Genomic DNA, 17,630 nt, shown 5'->3' with positions numbered 1-17,630 from the left:
ATGTGGAGAGGTTTCAGCAGGGTCTGTGCTTCCTTAGTTGAATCAGTGGGTGTCTTATTTTATTAATCTTGGTTTAAACTTAATAGAATTACCACTTCCCTGAGTGTGTTGGAAACCTAATGAAGGGTAATGCAGGTGAATAGAATGCATAATTTTGGTTTAGTATAAGCAAGGAAGTTATGAATTTCTGAGGATCTGCAGGAGACTAGACAAGAGTGCTGAGAGTATTTGAAATAACGGGCACGATTTTGAAGTGTCATTTTGATCATGTTTGGTGGTGTGTTCCTCAATGGCCCCATTGGCAAGATCGCAGTCCATATTCAATGGCATCTCAGCGCCTCCCTTTATGTCCAGGTGCGATGCCCACATATGGCACCTGCTATTGACCCCCTAACCCATCAAGCGCGCGGCTCACAAGCCCCTCTTTGTCCCAGGAGGAGAAGATAGCCCGTAAGGTGGCACGGTGGCACAATGGGTAGTACTGCTGCCTCACAGCGCTTGGGATGTGGGTTCAATTCCAGCCTTTTGGTGACTGTGTGGAGTTTGCACTTTCTCCCCGTGTCTGCATGAGTTTCCTCCAGATGTTCCGGTTTCCTCCCACAGTCCAAAGATGTACAGGTTAGGTGGATTGGGCATGCTGAATTGTCCCTTAGTGTCCAGAAGGTTAGGTGGAGTTACTGGGTTACAGGGAGAGAGTAGGGGTGTGTGCCTAGGTAGGGTGCTCTTTCAAAGGGTCGGTGCACACATGATGGGCCAAATGGCCTCCTCCTGCAATGTAGGGATTCTATGATAATAAGTGGGAAAGGACCAAGATCGGGGGGGGAGTTCCAGAGATCCAAGTCCTCACCCCCTATGAGGAATGTGCCCTGGAGATCGCGGGGATAACCGAGGAGAGAGCAGTCACTGACAGCGAGGTTGGCTGCGCCGCAGAGCTGAGGACCCACTGCCCCCCTCACCCAGATGACCTGTCTCAATTGAGTCGTTCATGTCAGACAAAATGATCCTTCCCTTTCACTGACCACATGTCCATTGTCTCACAGGATCTCCATCTGATGGGGCCAAGCCAGCCGAGGAGACCACCATCGAGGCGTCACAGCTCTCACCCCCACCTTCCATCAACGCAGAGACACACAGCTTGGTGGGCGACATTAGTGGACAGGTTTCTGGGGCACAACCTGGTGAGCAGCACACAGTTGCTGGTGCACATCAGGTGGAGGCAGGAACATCCAAGGGAGTCAGCAGTCGGAGGTCTTCTGGATCCCAGGACCCAGTTGGGTCCCAGTCAGATGCCGAGTACCTGGACAAGGTTCTCCCAAAGCTGATGCAGATGATAGGCCGGAGCCTTAAGATTTAGGGGGGGATAAGGTACATTCCAGTGACTGCATAGTTGATTGGAGGAGTCCCAGAGGTTACGAGCGCAGGAGATTGTGCGGGGCGCCAAGGCCAACTGCTAGGGTACTGACTACAGTGGAAAGCCTGGAGCACGACGTCCACATCGAGTGGTGGTGCCCAAGGCATGGCTCAGTCTGTGACAACCATGGCTGAGGGCCTTGACATCTTGTCCCAGTTGCTGAGAAACAGGTCCCAGGCGCAGGTGGACATTGCTGAGCCACTGCAGAGCATGACCCAGTCACTGAGGCATATCCCATGGTGCAGACAATGGGAAGCCTTCAGGGCTGGCAGAGCCAGGTGGCTCAGAGGCCTCTAGAGCTCACTTCTCCACCTGTCCCTCCATCTCATGAAGTTCCCCAGGGCCCTCCGGGCACCGTCATTGAGGAGGAAGCGGTGGAGGCCACCCAGGGCTTCCACCGAGGAAAAACTGGCGGTCTCAGTGCTTCCAAATCCACCCCCCCCTCCTGACACCAGTGCATCTCAAGGGCAGGGGGCAGAACAGGATGCCTGTGGCACAAATAAGTCGGCCAGGGTCCTCTGGCTCCAGGGCCTTCGGAGGATGTCCTCCAGAAGGCATCAAAGGCCACAGGATGCGGAAAGCAGCAGGCTGCCTCCACCTCTGATGTGCATCCTGGGGAGACACCTAGATGTAGCAACAGACCATGAAATATCAGGAACATTGAGGAGCACTGAGCGGGCTTTGGGGAGTCACTATCTATGGATAGGGGGAATGGAAATGTCAAATGTTCACTGCAAAACATGTTACAACTGTTACATGTGAAGTCACTGTCACCTTAATATTCACAACGGGCCTGCCTGCACCTCCACTCCCTGTTGTCCTCTGCTCCCCCCTCCAATCCCCAATATCAAACGCTCCCGATGCAGACACCATTCAGAGGATCGGTGTGAGCCCGATGTCAGCAGAAAGATAGGAGTCAGACATTTGCAGAAACGGAGGAGCTTACCTCACATCGAGTTATCGCCACTCTCCTGCCTTGTTCATTGACTCGCTGACAATGACAACACTGCAGGGCACCACCAGAGCGGTCCAGGCATTGGAACCACATTTTCAGCAGTCCGTACACCATGTGTGACTCGTTCTGCGTATCAGTGCCATTTTCCATCCAGGAGTCGCAGCTGTACAGGCCCTTCTACACAGCCCAATCTCACCGGAACCAAATCCTGGCATCCACACATTCCACTGGCACTCAAGGTGCAGTTGAACATCCTTGACGTTGAGTGTGTTTAACCCACGGTGGCGTACCAGCTACACGCAGCACTCACCACACCAGCAACAAAAGCAACAGCAATCTGCAAAAGCATTTCTTCGATGAACAATGTTGTGCACCAGATCCCGCAGTGTTTTTTTGCTTCAAACCGATTGCCTCCGGACTCCTACGTCTCCCTGAGCTCGATGTTCCAGAACCCAGGAATCTTAGAAAAAATTGTCCTTTCTGGCGACAGAAAAGGGAGGAAACAGCAACAGCAGACTCCAGGCAACTGCAGCCACCAGCAGGAGTAAGCAGCAAACACAACCTGCAAATATTTTAGTTTATTGAGAGCATCAAGTCATAGAACACAATACAATGAGGGCAACAATCATGTCTCCACCAACCTACATTACCGGAAAGGTTCACCAGCCCAGCCCACCAGAAACACCAACATGGAGCATGGTGGAGGAGAGAGAGTAAAACATTCCACCCCACCCAAGAGGGGCACAGTTCAGTCCAGAACAGGTCCGGCACATTCTGAACCAAACCAAATACAGAGCAACCACCCAAGGAGAACACAAAACAGGCAGAAAGGCAACAAAATCACAAGGCGTATACCAAGGATAATAACCAAAGCAAAAAAACAAAGGAACACGCTACCAGCTGGCGAGACAATTCCCCCCTGACAAACATAGACCAAACGCAGAACAAAAGGAAATCAAGGAACATCAGCGACCCGCACCCATAACGGGAACAGCAGATGGCAACTGAACATAAAAAGTCACCAGTAGTCCATTAAAGTGTCCCGACGCAACCTCCGGGCTGTGCAGTTGACTGGGCCACCCCTTCTCACCTGCAGTATCGGCATCTGACCTTCCATCACCACCCTGGCCCAGGACCGGCCCACAGGAAAACAGAGGAATTAACAGGTGACCCATAAGACCAGAACAGAATCCACAGTCAACACACAAAACCGGCCTTTAAAAACATCCACAGTCCTTCCATGGGTGGGATTCTCCCCTACCCGGCGGAGCGGGCGGTCCCGGCGCCGAGGAGTGGCATGAACCACTCTGGCGTCGGGCCGCCCGGAAGGTGCGGAATCCACCGCACCTTCGGGGGCTAGGCCGGCGCCAAGCCCCTTCCGCGCCAGTTGGCACGGCGCCAACGCCGCGGCACTAACTGGCGCAGAAGGGGCATGGCAAAGCGCCAACCGGCCTCCGCCAGCCAGCACGAGTTGGCGCATGTGTGGGAGCGCCAGCGTGTGCTGGCGTCATCCCAGGGCATGCGCAGCGGGGTTCGTCTCCGCACCGGCCATGGCGGAGGTCCACAGGAGCTGGTGCGGAGGGAGAGTGCCCCCACGGCACAGGCCCACCTGCGAATCGGTGGGCCCCGATCGCGGGCCAGGCCACCGTGGGGGAACCCCCCGGGGCCAGATCCCCCCAACCCCACCGAGGACCCCGGAGGCCGCCCGCAGAGCCAGGTCCCGCTGGTAAGTACCAGGTCTAATTTACGCCGGTGGGACCGGCCTAAAATGGGCGGCAGCTCGGCCCAACGCAGGCTGGAGAATCGCTTGGGGGGGCCTCTGCCAGCGGCCGCTGACCGGCGCGGTGCGATTCCTGCCCCCGCCAAAATCCCGGCGACAGAGTATTCGGCAGCCTGCAGGGGCAGGATTCACGCCACCCCCCCGGCGATTCTCCGGCCCAGCGGGGGGGGGGGGGGGGGGGGGGGGTCAGAAAATCCTGCCCCATATCTTTAGTCTGGTATTCGGCCCGCCAAAATCCTCCCTTCACCGCATTCCAGATAAAAAAGACCGAAAGGCAACTACCTTCTTCCTTCCTTCCCTCCATCCAGAAAGCAGCAAGTAAGCCCAAGGGGAAGAGGCAGCAGGCAAGCGTAAAAGACAACAGCAAACAAACTCTCAGCTACAGCAGCCTCCAGGCATTTGCAGCTAAGCAGCAAACACAACCTGCAGCTGTGAAGTGATCTCACAACTAATAAGGCTAATTTATCATTTGCAGTAGCCTTCAGCTGTGAAGCTAGAGGCTGCTCACAGTCAAAGGGAGTGAAATTGACGTTCAGTATTGAAGCCATAGGGGGGCTCTGTCCTGGAAGTGTTTGGTAGGACAGCAAGGCTGCACTGTAGTTACCCTTGGGCTTACTTGCTGCACAATATTGAAAGATGGCTTGAAGGCCTCACAGACGCAAAACCGCTCCCCCCCCCCTTCCCCCCACCCCGGCCCAGGGACGACCTCAACCTGGAATGCTTCATCCCATCGACCAAGCCCAACCCGCCTGAGGGGTTCACCCACTCCCCCCCCCCCCACTCCCTGAATACTGGGACAGCAGCTCCAGTGCCCTTGAGCTGCCTGGAAAATGGAAATGGCTATTGGCCTCCTCCTTTCCCATCAGCAGTCATGCACCAGCTTCACGTTTTTTGAAAAGGAGTACTAAACAACGCTCTCATGAATTCTCGCTGGGGAGCCAGATAATTCCCCGGAGCCATTACATCTGACTTCAAACTCACTGTAGGAGCGGTTTTAAGACCTGTGTATTGAGTCAGCTTCCATGTGGGATTCTTCCCTGTGGCTCAACTCAGTACAGAGAGCAACAGACACATCAGCAGTCTGGATAAGATGGTTTATTTATTAATCCAAGCTTAGTTACGTGTACACGGAGATGAGATCTGGATAATGCCAAGACCTATCGACCAAACACTGATAAAAACACACCAACTATACAATTTCCAAAACTCAATAGCCCACCCCAGTTGTCTCGATCCAATCTCTGAAGCTGTCATGTTCAAACCTTATGCACTAAAATTGCGATCAGCCCACGATTGAGCCTCATCCTGTTAGCTGTGTTTACAAAAAGGCTTGACGTCAATCTTAGCATCCTAAGTTGTTTTTTCCCCGTCTCAGCATCCGGCGCACCCATTGTTCCTGAGGGCCAGGATGGCAGAACTGGTATCCTCTTTACTCCATGGATTGTTTCAGAAAGCCAGGATATCAAAAGTGACTTCCTTTTTGCTTCCAGAGGATATCGGAGGCCACTGATAAAAACTTGTGTTTACTCGTAATTTGCTGATCACACATCTCCTGTGTTTCAAAAACATGGTCAAGTTAGCTAACCTAAATCCCATCATGCATTGTGGCCACTGCTTGTAGCAAGAACTTGATTACTTATTACTGCTATGTCCTAAAAATACATGTTTAATGGTTAATAATGATTACTCAGTACGCTTTCTATAATTAATCTCAATCCTCAATAAACTAATTTATGTAAAACTACTCTAGTGGCATCATAGCTGTTCAGTTTTAAGCGGTCTCACCGCTGGACCCCCCCTTCGCTCACTATTGAGATTCAAATGAATGCAAATGAGGGTGAATGAAATGCTTGTCATTCACCATTGTGAGCGGGCTGGGGGAATTGCAAACTGTTTCCCATCTGGCACGAATCCCGATGTCGACCTTTCCCGCTACTTACCTGCGTTCCCAGACCTGCGCTGGGTGCATCGTGCCCAACACCAGAAAACCAGGAATATTTTTGTAAGAGATTTAAGGGCTTAAAGGATTTTGTCTGAGAATTGGGCTTGTAGTTGTGAATAATAATCCTAAAATAGCCAAGATGTGTGGGACATGGAAGGCGCTTTTCAGGACCACCAGTCGCCACAAAGCGCATTTATCATAGAATTTACAGTGCAGAAGGAGGCCATTCGGCCCATCGAGTCTGCACTGGCTCTTGGAAAGAGCACCCTACCCAAGCCCACACCTCCACCCTATCCCCATAACCCAGTAACCCCACCCAACACTAAGGGAAATTTAGCATGGCCAATCCACCTAACCTGCACATCTTTGGACTGTGGGAGGAAACAGGAGCACCCGAAGGAAACCCACGCACACGTCGGGAGAACGTGCAGTCTCCGCACAGAACTCCGCATTGCAGCCAATGAAGTATTCTCAAAGTGTAATCACTCTTGTAATGTATAAAACCTAGGAGCAATCAACTTGGGATTATCAAATTGTAACTTCCATGTTGAAATATAGATGAAAACTTCCTTACATTTGGGAAAATGCTGATCACAGGTTTCCCCTGCTTACAGTCAAAATGGATTTGATTTTGATTTGATTTATTGTCACATGTGCCGAAGTACAGTGAAAAGTATTTTTCTGCGGCCGAGGGAACGTACACTGTACGTACATAGTTGACAAAAAGAATAATCAATAGAGAACATTGACAAATGGTACATCGACAAACAGTGATTGGTTACAGTACGGAACAAGGGGCCAAACAAAGAGCAAGAGCAGCATAGGGCATCGTGAATAATGTTGTTACAGGGAATAGATCAGTCCAAGGGAAAGTCGTTGAGGAGTCTTGTAGCTGTGGGGAAGAAACTGTTCCTATGTTTGGAAGTGCGGGTCTTCAGACTTCTGTACCTTCTGCCTGATGGAAGGGTCTGGAAGAAATGGAGATTGAGATCCTTAGTTTTTGAGGGGATTGTCTCTCACTTTCCACCATAACTTTGGAGGGCCCATGGGGATGGTTGTAAAGGGTCGTTTAAAGTGTTGGTCCATGGACTCCGCCAATGATCTGTTGAAATTACATCAGGAGATAAGGCCCTGTAAAATTTCAGGGGTGCCCTGTCGGAAGCCTGAAATTCTCCTGCAGAAGCAGGAAAGGAACAGAAAAGCATTTATTGACCATCAGCATTTCACGTCTCACGTGCTGTGAATCATGTCTGTTGGTTGTGCACTGCGAGGAGAACAAAAGAAAGATTCTTTGATTATTCAACCTGCCCAGAGTCTCATTGATTGGATGATTAAGATCCTCTAGGTATCCGGTCTACGGGGTGCTTCCTTGGAGAGATGCTAAGTATCTATGAGCTCACGATTCTGGAGGATTTACAAAGGAAATTGATAGTGTTTGTTGCAGTACATAGATTAGGTTAAGCTGTAAATATCATACTTGTCAGACCACTTCCTGAATTTTAATGATGGAGTATTGCACTATACAGGAACTAACCTAAATTGTTTCTTCTCTCTTCTGTGATCAAATATAATTTCAGCAGCAAATTAGCTGAAGCAGGGTAAAAGTTGTGCAATGTTAAGGAGGTGGAAGCAGGCAGGATTTGTGATGATGCAGGCGTCAAATGTCATTTTCGGACATTTAGAGATTTTTACAGGAAATTTCTGCTATTAAAGTTTGGAAATGACACTGTGTATATTATTGAACAAATGTTAATCTGTTCACGTCAACATCCTTGGTTTATTATTTTAATGGAGTTGTTAGCTTGTATGTCAGTGCTTCAAAGTCACAAATGACATCCTCTGTGACTGTGACAAAGGAAACCTGTCCCTCTTTGCCCTTCTCAACCAAACTGTTCTTGCCACCGATTGTATCCATCTCCCTTTCGACTGTCCAACGCTGATCTAGACTGTTTGCAACCTTGGTGTCATATTTGACGCCAGGTTAAGCTTCTGACCACGTCTGTGCCATCACCTGCCTGCTTCCACCCCTTTAACATTGCACAACTTTTACCCTGCGTCAGCTCATTTGCTGCTGAAACCTTCAGCCTTGTTTCCTCCAGACTTGGCTATTGTAATGTGCTATTGGCTCTTCTCCCATCTTCTGCCCTATGTAAATGTGAGGTCACCTAAAACTCTACTGACCACATCCTAACGTGAACCAAGTCCCATTCATCAATCGCCCCTGTGTTTGCTGACTAATTTTAGCTCTTGTCTAGCAAGCACCTGGGTTTAAAAATTCTCATTCCTGTTTTCAAATCCCCCCCCCCCCCCCTCCCCTCCCGCCAAGGCCTCACCCCTTCCTATCTCTGTAATCACCTTCAGCCCCATAAACATCTGCACTCCTCTAATGCAATCCATTTAAGCATTGCCAATTTTAATTGCTCCACTTTGGTGGTAACGACTTCAGCTGTCTTTGCCCTCTCGGGAATTCTCCCTCAATCTCTCTGCCTCTCGACCCCTCTTCCCAGCTTTAAAATGCTCCTTGAAACCTACCCGTTTCACCAAGTTTTTTTGGCATCTGTCCTCATATCTCCTTATGCGGCTTGATGTCAAATTTCTGCCCTACAACATTCCTATGAAGTGGCTGGGAATGTTTTAGTACCTTAAAGGTGCTAGGTAAGTAAAATTATTTGTTGTTGGGTAATAATGCGTTAATTCATTCTGCTCATGACAGTTGTAATTATTGGCTAAAAACTATTACTCACAAAAACAAAGTAACTAAGCAGTGATTTTTTTGTTTCTTGTTTAATTTCTTTCCCAACCTTTTTGTTCCCTCTTCTCTCACAGTGCCGCCAATGCTCCGCCATGTTGCGACACTTTCCTGTACCTCATTCAGGTGCAAATTCACGTAGGTTGGCTCTGAGGATAGTGCAAAGCTGCTTTCTAAAGCGCACACATTGTTCATCCTTGTGCAGCGCAGGCACTCGCTCCACTGAAACCTGCAAAACGTGCATGGCATCCAGTATTCTTTCTCTGCATTGATGCAGATGAGGTGCCTGCCACCTAGTTACATGCCATTATATGTGAGTTGTGTAGGCAGAGTTTATTTGACATTCCATTGCAAAGGCGAAAGCTCCTTGCAAAGGCATGTGACACCTGTCAATCATGTTTGAGACGCAAATAAGGATAAAATGTATGCAGGTGAATGTATGCAGGTGGTGGCAATGATGGAATGGAGATGTCAGGTAGCAGAATACTCGGGTGAAAGGTCAAGCACAACAAAGGCACATTGTATCTTACTCATTCTGAATTTACTTTTGTGTGTGTACGTAACTTGAAAAATTGAGGTGACTCTCGCTCCCGGTTTCTGACCCATGTCCTTCTGAATCTGAATTTAATGCAGATTGAAAGTGTATACTGAGATAGGAAGGCTGACTGTCAAAATAGAATTGACAAACAATACAGGGTGGAGGTTTATGACCCTGTCGCAGTGGCAGGTGCGACCGGAAAATCAGTGAGCCATTCAAAAGTCCATGAACTTCGGTGGGACTGAAATACCTTTCCAGCAGGAGGGGACAGAAAATTCCACCACAATATATAACCTATATCAGTTAGCGAGTAAATATTTCCCCACACAACTTCCAAAAACATATACATTGGAAAATTGGGACTTACCATTTGAAGGTTCATAATATAATTAAATTAGCTTACCTTTGAGTATTTACCACAAACCCCTCCTTTAGAAGGGTCATACAGACTAGGAATGTTAACTCTATTTCTCTCGCCACAGATGCTGCCAGACCTGCTGAGGTTATCCAGCATTTTCTGTTGTTACCCCTAACGATCCCAGACCAGACCCCACAGTGGGATACTGGACTGAAACACCAATATTTTAGTTTATTTTGTGAGACTTTGCAGAAAGAATACTTCGCCCCATGAATGATTGCACAAAGAAATAGGGATTTGGTATTTTAAAACAACACTTTATCATTAACACAGTATTAAACACTTTAACAACGCATCCGAAAATAGCTTACAATTACCCTTTAAATAATCCTACTCAATACAGTAAATACAATACCCTTACTTATTATCACTATTTTCAATTAACCAACAAGAAAGGAAAGACACACAGCTCTCAATCCATCCCACATCCCAGTGGCACAGAGTAATACCTGCTTTCCAGGACAGATTTGGTTCCTGTCTGAACCACTGAAGACTCTGGCTGGATGTCTTAAAAAAAAAAAGCTGTTTCAACTGGTTTGTTTCAGCTTTCCCCATTGTCCTCAGACAAGTCTGCACTGCTTTAAATTCAATTAATATTGTTTTAACCATCCTGATGTGCGAGCAAAAGACTTTACTTGTGGACTCAGTGTTTGCCAGATCAGAACTCAGATTTCTCAAAATGTCTGAATACCTTAGCTTCACCCAGCAATGACATAATCTCCCCAAGCTGAAAACACATTAACTCCCCAGGGACAGCAGTGCATTAGCCCCAAGCTTTTACAATGCTCAAGTTGACCTCGGGCTCCTAAAAGCTTTGTGGTCTTGCAAAACAAGATTATTTTTAAAACATGACTACTGCAGTCAAACACACTACAACCCAGGATTTTAACCCTTACATTGCCACATGTCTGCAATGCAATATATATAAAATCCTGCATTCGTCAGAACAGTCAATTATGTATTGGTAGTTAATCAAACCACAGTACAACACTGAATGAAGCTTGACGGAGTAATTAAAAAGACAGATTCAGAAATGCTTCAACTAACATTATTTAACGGAACATGATTAATGTCTCACAAGGTTAAGCATCATTGATTATGCCGAAGTAATCAAAATCTCAATTATAGGTCGCAGTGGTAATTTAAGTGTATCACAACTTCTCAGTAGAGTTAATGCATGCCGCACTGATATGTTGCAGTGACCCAGGCCAAAGTAGTTTGAATCCATCCTTGACCATTTCCTATCACAACCTCTTTACCCAAAGAGTGGTGAGCATGTGGAACCCGTTATCACATGGCGCGGTGGTTGAAGTGATAGTATAGATGGATTTCAAAGTAAGTTAGACAAACATATAAGGGAGAAGGGAATAGATGGTTACAATGGTAGATTTAGATGAGGAACAATTGGAGGAGGCTCAAGTGGAGCATAAACACCGGCAATGACTGGTTGGGCTGAATGGCCTGTTTCTCTGCCGAATATCCTATATAATCCTATGTTCTGCATCACTTTATACATGCGCCTGGGCTGAACACCCCTGGCCCCTCTGGCACCTATGGAAATATAGTCCTGGACTCCCATATACTGGAATATGTCAGGAGCTGGGAGTTCTGCAGGACTTTTAAAGAGCTGGAGCTTCTACCTGCAAGGGCAGTGGCAAGGAAGGAAAGGAGATGCCGTACATTAGTAGTCTCTGTAGTCTCAGGACATTCAACGCTTCACTGGAGGCCAGTGGGGCCTGTGAGAAAATACAGGCCTCCTCACTGGCAGTTGTGAGAATCACTGATCCTCGCGGAATCCATCCTGTCTCCTCCTTCCATTCGAATCCTGAAAAAGACTATCTTTGTTTCTTCCATGGAAGCCAGTTTAAACTGACTTCAAAAGCAGCCCCTTGCTTAGTATTGTCATTTTTGCACAGGAAGGGAGATGGCTCACTCTGGGCCCTTCTGGTGCATCTCCAAATGACCAGTGATTGGGCCAGCATTTTGAGAACAGGGTCAGAGTTCATGGGTTCACGGGTGCCCAAGAAGGAACACAGAGCGAATTAATGAAGCACTATTTAGCAATGACTAATGGCTGGAAGAAGAAGAATTTACATGCATATAACGTCATCCACATCTTTGGGATGTGTCAACACACTTCACAACCTATGGTTTACTTTAGAAATGATATTAGGTAGGCAAACGCAGCAGCTAATTTGCAAGCAGCAAAGTCCCACATTGAACTAATGAGAAGAATATCATCCAGTTCATCTGCTTTTGACGTGTTGGTTAAAAAGAATGTCTTGAATTTATCTAGCATCCTTACATAGCATCTCTTGCTGACAACCTCATGATGTCCCAAAGCACTTTTACAGATATTTGAGAAATAAATATCACTCAGAACAGCATAAGAAGCCTCCTGCTCGTACATGGAATAACAAAAACTACAACACGAATACAAGCCTCTTGTTGGTTTTTATCTAATACTCAGTCCTTAGTCCTAATCCCCTGTGCCCTCTCTGTTCCCATTCCCAACAACAATAATGTTGGCACCTCTGGCAGTGCAGTGTTCTCTCAGTACTGCATTGATATCCATTGCCATTTGGCTGGCGTTTGAAGGAGCCTATTAACACAGAGATGAGCTTAGTGGTCTCCTTCATTGACACTGACAGCACATAACTGCGATGAGCCTTACTTCAAATCCCCAAATCCTCTTGTAAATCAAGACACGAGCTCTGGGTTCTATAGACATTTGCTTATTAAACCTAAATTCCAAAAGTAGCATGTGTCAGACAAATCAATAAAACTAATGTTACATTTGCACATCCCGAGGGAAGTCTCTCACTCAGTGATCCGAGTGTCTGCACCACTGATGTTACTGTGCCCTTGTGCAAGAGGCAGAATGATGAAGGAATGCCAGCCATTCGCACTTTGTGTTGTCACTTAGCGCACTCTGGAGCAGAGTGGATGACATGGAAATCAGACCAATTTGAGCAAAGATATTTATGCCATGCACTGAGGTGTCCCGTTTCAGTCCGACACGTTACATTTTGCACATACTGCAATCAGCATCAGGATTCAACACAGAATATACAATGCGCTGGTTTATTTTCTGTGCTGAATTCAGTCCCATGTATTTCATTTCCACTCTGTCACTTTGTGAATGGCTGCATGACCTCCACCAGGTAAAAGGGCAGGGCAGACTAGGAGGTGGCTTGTCCACGATTTGTATTAACGTTATTACAAATGTTTCACTCACATCAACCAGCCTGAGGCTCGATTTGATGATGTATTTGAAGAACTCTGCTTGTGTTGGCTGCTTTATTTGCCTACTTAACAGTGTGCTTCAAGTATGTGATGTGCTTTGGGATGTTTCGGAGTAATGGAGTCTTGTGTTATATAAATGTGAATTTGTATTTCCTCTATTCATTTGACACTCTCCTCTCAGAAGATTGTGGGTTCAAACTCCATACCAGGAGTTCAATCTCATAATCTACGATGACATTCCAATTCAGTCCTTGGAGGAGTGCTCCATTGTCAGAGGTACTGTCCCTTCAATGAGACATTAACCTGAAGCCACAGCCTCGGGTCACTCTCTGTGTGGAGTCTGCACGTTTTCCCTGTGCCTGCATGGGTTTCCTCCGGGTGCTCCAGTTTCCTTCCACAAGTCCCGAAAGACGCACTGTTAGGTAATTTAGACATTCTGAATTCTCCCTCAGTGGACCCGAACAGGCAATGTTAATGTAAGCCTACTTGTGACAATAATAAAGATTATTATTATTAAAGATCCCATGACACTATTCAAGTGAGGGCAGGCAGTTTACTTAATGACCGGGTCAATATTCTTCCCTCAACTCTAACATGTGTAATAGACATCAAATAGGCCAGTCATTCATCTAGTTGATGCTTGAAGGATTTAGTTATGCAGAAAATTGTTGTTGTATTAGCTTATATAATGATGGTTCCAAAATAATGTATTTGTAGTAATCTCGCCAAGGCTAGTCTTCCAACGCTATACTATTTTATTTACATAACGGGAAAGGCCACAGCCACAGCTTACAGCGTACAAGTCCAAGCCTGGGGCCGGCGGAATATTGGCCTAGCTTGAAGTAACGAGTTTTAAATTCCCACTGCTCGTTTCCCATTGGGTGAGTTCTTGCCCGCTCAATACTGACGAACACCTCCATGGCAGGTAGGGAGGCTTGCTCAGGAGTGGACTCCCTGCTCCTGAGGTGGTACAGAAGTTTCTTTACAACTTTATCCTGGGCCTTTAGTTTGTATGACATTTGTCCCGTTTTCTCAATTATGATCCCAGTTGGGACCATCTCCGACGTTCCTCACAGAAACCTGACCACCTGTTTCAAATGTTCTTCCAGTGTCGTAATTTTTTTTCTGCTTCTCTTGTTGGGACTCCACCCTCCCCGCCAGGTTTGGAAATAATAGGCTTAGAGTCATGAAAAGCTGCCATCCCACTAACAGTTCTGCTGAGGCATTCCGGTTGTTGTGTGAGGAGTGGTCCTATAATCGAATAAAATTATGCCAATTTGGTCTCCATGGATACTGAAGTTGTTCTTCATGCCAGGATTAAAGGTCTGCATGCCCGTTCCACCAGCCCATTTGCCGATGGGTGATAAGGTGTTCTCTGGAATGTGTCTGATACCATTGTATAGCATGAAGTTTTGGAACTCACTACTGGTGAAGGCAGTGCCGTTATTGGAAGGACGTCTGGTATCCTGTGTGTGCAGAAACTCTGTCATAATTTCTCAACTTTAATGTGGGAGGTAGTGGAACTCATGCGGTGTATCACCAACTATTTGGAGTGTGCATCTATCAGGATCAAAAACATGGAACCCTAAAAGGCCTGGCGAAGTCCATGTGCACTGGCACCCATGGCCTGCCAGGCCACTCACATGGATGTAGGGAGGCTGAACGAGGGAGATTTTGATTCTCCTGACATTTATCTCACCGTCTCACCAAGTCCATGATGTCTGAGTCAAGGACGGGCCACTACATATAGTAGCTCCTGGCGGGCATTTTCATTTTTGATACCCCAAGTTGGCTATCATGTAGTTCCATTAATATTGGATGTCGCCCTGGGGGAGGGACAATTACTCGGGACCCCCAGAGAGTGATACTGTCCTCAACACTGAGCTCGTCTTTCTCAGTCAGATAAGGTTTCATTTCTTCTGAACGTTTTCCTCGAAATCCACCATTCAGAATCATGTACTTCAGTTTAGACAGGGTTGGATCTTTTTGCAGCCAGGCCTTGATTTGCCTTGGGAACACCGGCAAAGTCCTGAAAAAATTTTGGTTCATTGCAACTTCATCCAATGCTGGTAAAGGAGCCTATCTTGTGGGATGCGACTCAATGCATCGCCGTTAGCCATCCGGGTTCCAGGGCGCTGTGCTAAAACGTATTCATAAGCTGCAAGTTAGCTACTCCCCAGGAGCTACTCCATGATGAACTCAATGCATTCTATGCTCGGTTCGAGCAGGTAACCAACAATCCGCTGGCGAGTGCCCCAGCAGCCCATAATTCACCCATACCCACCATCACAGCTTCCGAAGTCAGATTGGCCTTCCTGAAAGTGAACCCTCGGAAGGCGACGGGCCCAGACGGGATCCCTGGTCGTGCACTCAGAGCCTGCGCGGACCAGCTGGCAGAGGTATTCACGGACATCTTTAACCTGTCCCATCTCCACTCCGAGGTCCCCACCTGCTTCTAGAAGACCACCATCATACCGATACCAAAGAAGAACCAGGCAACGTGCCTCAATGACTACCGACCAGTGGCCCTGACTTCAGTCGTAATGAAGTGCTTCGAGAGGTTGATCATGAAGCGCATCACCTCCATACTCCCAGAACGCCTTGATCCACTGCAATTCGCATACCGCTGCAACCAGTCCACATCAGACACCATTTTCCTGGCCCTACACTCATCCCTAGAGCATCTCGAAAACAAGGACTCCTACATTAGACTCCTATTTATTGACTACAGCTCCGCCTTCAACACCATAATCCCAGCAAAGCTCATATCAAAGCTCCAAAACCTAGGACTTCGCTCCCCACTCTGCAACTGGATCCTCGATTTTCTGACCAACAGGCCACAATCAGTAAGAATGAACAACACCTCCTCCACAATAGTCCTCAACACCGGCGCCCCGCAAAGCTGCGTACTTAGCCCCCTACTCTACTCCCTGTACACACACCACTGCGTGGCAAAACTTGGTTCCAACTCCATCTACAAGTTTGCTGATGATACGACCATAGTGGGCCGGATCTCGAATAACGATGAGTCCGAATACAGGAGGGAGATAGAGAACCTAGTAGAGTGGTGTAGCGACAACAATCTCTCCCTCAATGCCAGCAAAACTAAAGAGCTGGTAATTGACTTCAGGAAGCAAAGTACTGTCCACACCCCTGCCAGCATCAACGGGGCCGAGGTGGAGATGGTTAGCAGTTTCAAATTCCTAGGGGTGCACATCTCCAAAAATCTGTCCTGGTCCACCCACGTCGACGCTACCACCAAGAAAGCACAACAGCGCCTATACTTCCTCAGGAAACTAAGGAAATTCGGCATGTCCACATTGACTCTTACCAACTTTTACAGATGCACCATAGAAAGCATCCTATCAGGCTGCATCACAGCCTGGTATGGCACCTGCTCGGCCCAGGACCGCAAGAAACTTCAGAGAGTCGTGAACACCACCCAAATACATCACACGAACCTGCCTCCCATCCATTGACTCCATCTACACCTCCCGCCGCCTGGGAAAAGCGGGCAATATAATCAAAGATCCCTCCCACCCGGCTTACTCACTCTTCCAACTTCTTCCATCGGGCAGGAGATACAGAAGTCTGAGAACACGCACGAACAGACTCAAAAACAGCTTCTTCCCCACTGTCACCAGACTCCTAAATGACCCTCTTATGGACTGACTTAATTAACACTACACCATGTATGCTTCATCCGATGCCAGTGCTTATGTAGTTACTTTGTATATGTTGTGTTGCCCTATTATGTATTTTCTTTTATTCCCTTTTCTTCTCATGTACTTAATGATCTGTTGAGCTGCTCGCAGAAAAATACTTTTCACTGTACCTCGGTACACGTGACAATAAACAAATCCAATCCAAGTAACGGGGGTCAATGCTGTGGCCAGGTGGAAGAAATAAGGGAAATTGCCTTATCCTCGTTTAAAAAGTCCCACAAAGGTCTTGTGGTTGGTTGCTATTATGAAACACCTACCGATCTCGTAATGGCGGAACTTCCTCACATCAAACATGACCCCATTTGAGAATACCTCCACTCGACATCCAAAAGGGTCCTGATTGTGTGTTTTATAGGCCTTTCCATTCCGCCTTGCCAGTGGTGTAAAAGTGCCACCCAGTCACATAAAGGGAAGCATCACATGTCAAGACGAGTTCCCTCTTAGGGTCAAAATGGGCCAATAAGTTGGATGATAGTAACTGTTGTTTAACTTCCACCTGTGGTGCCACCAAGACCATCTTTGGTCGGGTATACAAGGGAGTAAGGAGGCCAAAATCGGGATAGATTTTCCATAATAATTTACTAATCCCAGGAAGGATTTTAACTCCATGGTATTTCTTGGAATTGGTGCTCCCTTGATGGCCGGTACCTTGTTCTGAAAACGTTTTTATCTACTCGATAGCCCAAGTAGGTCATATTGCATGAAACGCACATTTTTCCCCTCTTTAGGTGTATCCCAGAATCTCCCTTCGAAAGACCTCTTCTAGGTTCCCCAGGCCCTTAGGTTGATTTACAGCTCAAAGGAAGCCTTACTCTCCTCCTTAGGGTGGCACGATGGCACACTGGTTAGCACTGCTGCCTCATAGT

Source organism: Scyliorhinus torazame, chromosome 16 (genome assembly GCF_047496885.1).
Source record: "Scyliorhinus torazame isolate Kashiwa2021f chromosome 16, sScyTor2.1, whole genome shotgun sequence".
Taxonomy (NCBI): domain Eukaryota; kingdom Metazoa; phylum Chordata; class Chondrichthyes; order Carcharhiniformes; family Scyliorhinidae; genus Scyliorhinus; species Scyliorhinus torazame.
Note: the sequence above shows the minus strand (reverse complement) of the source record.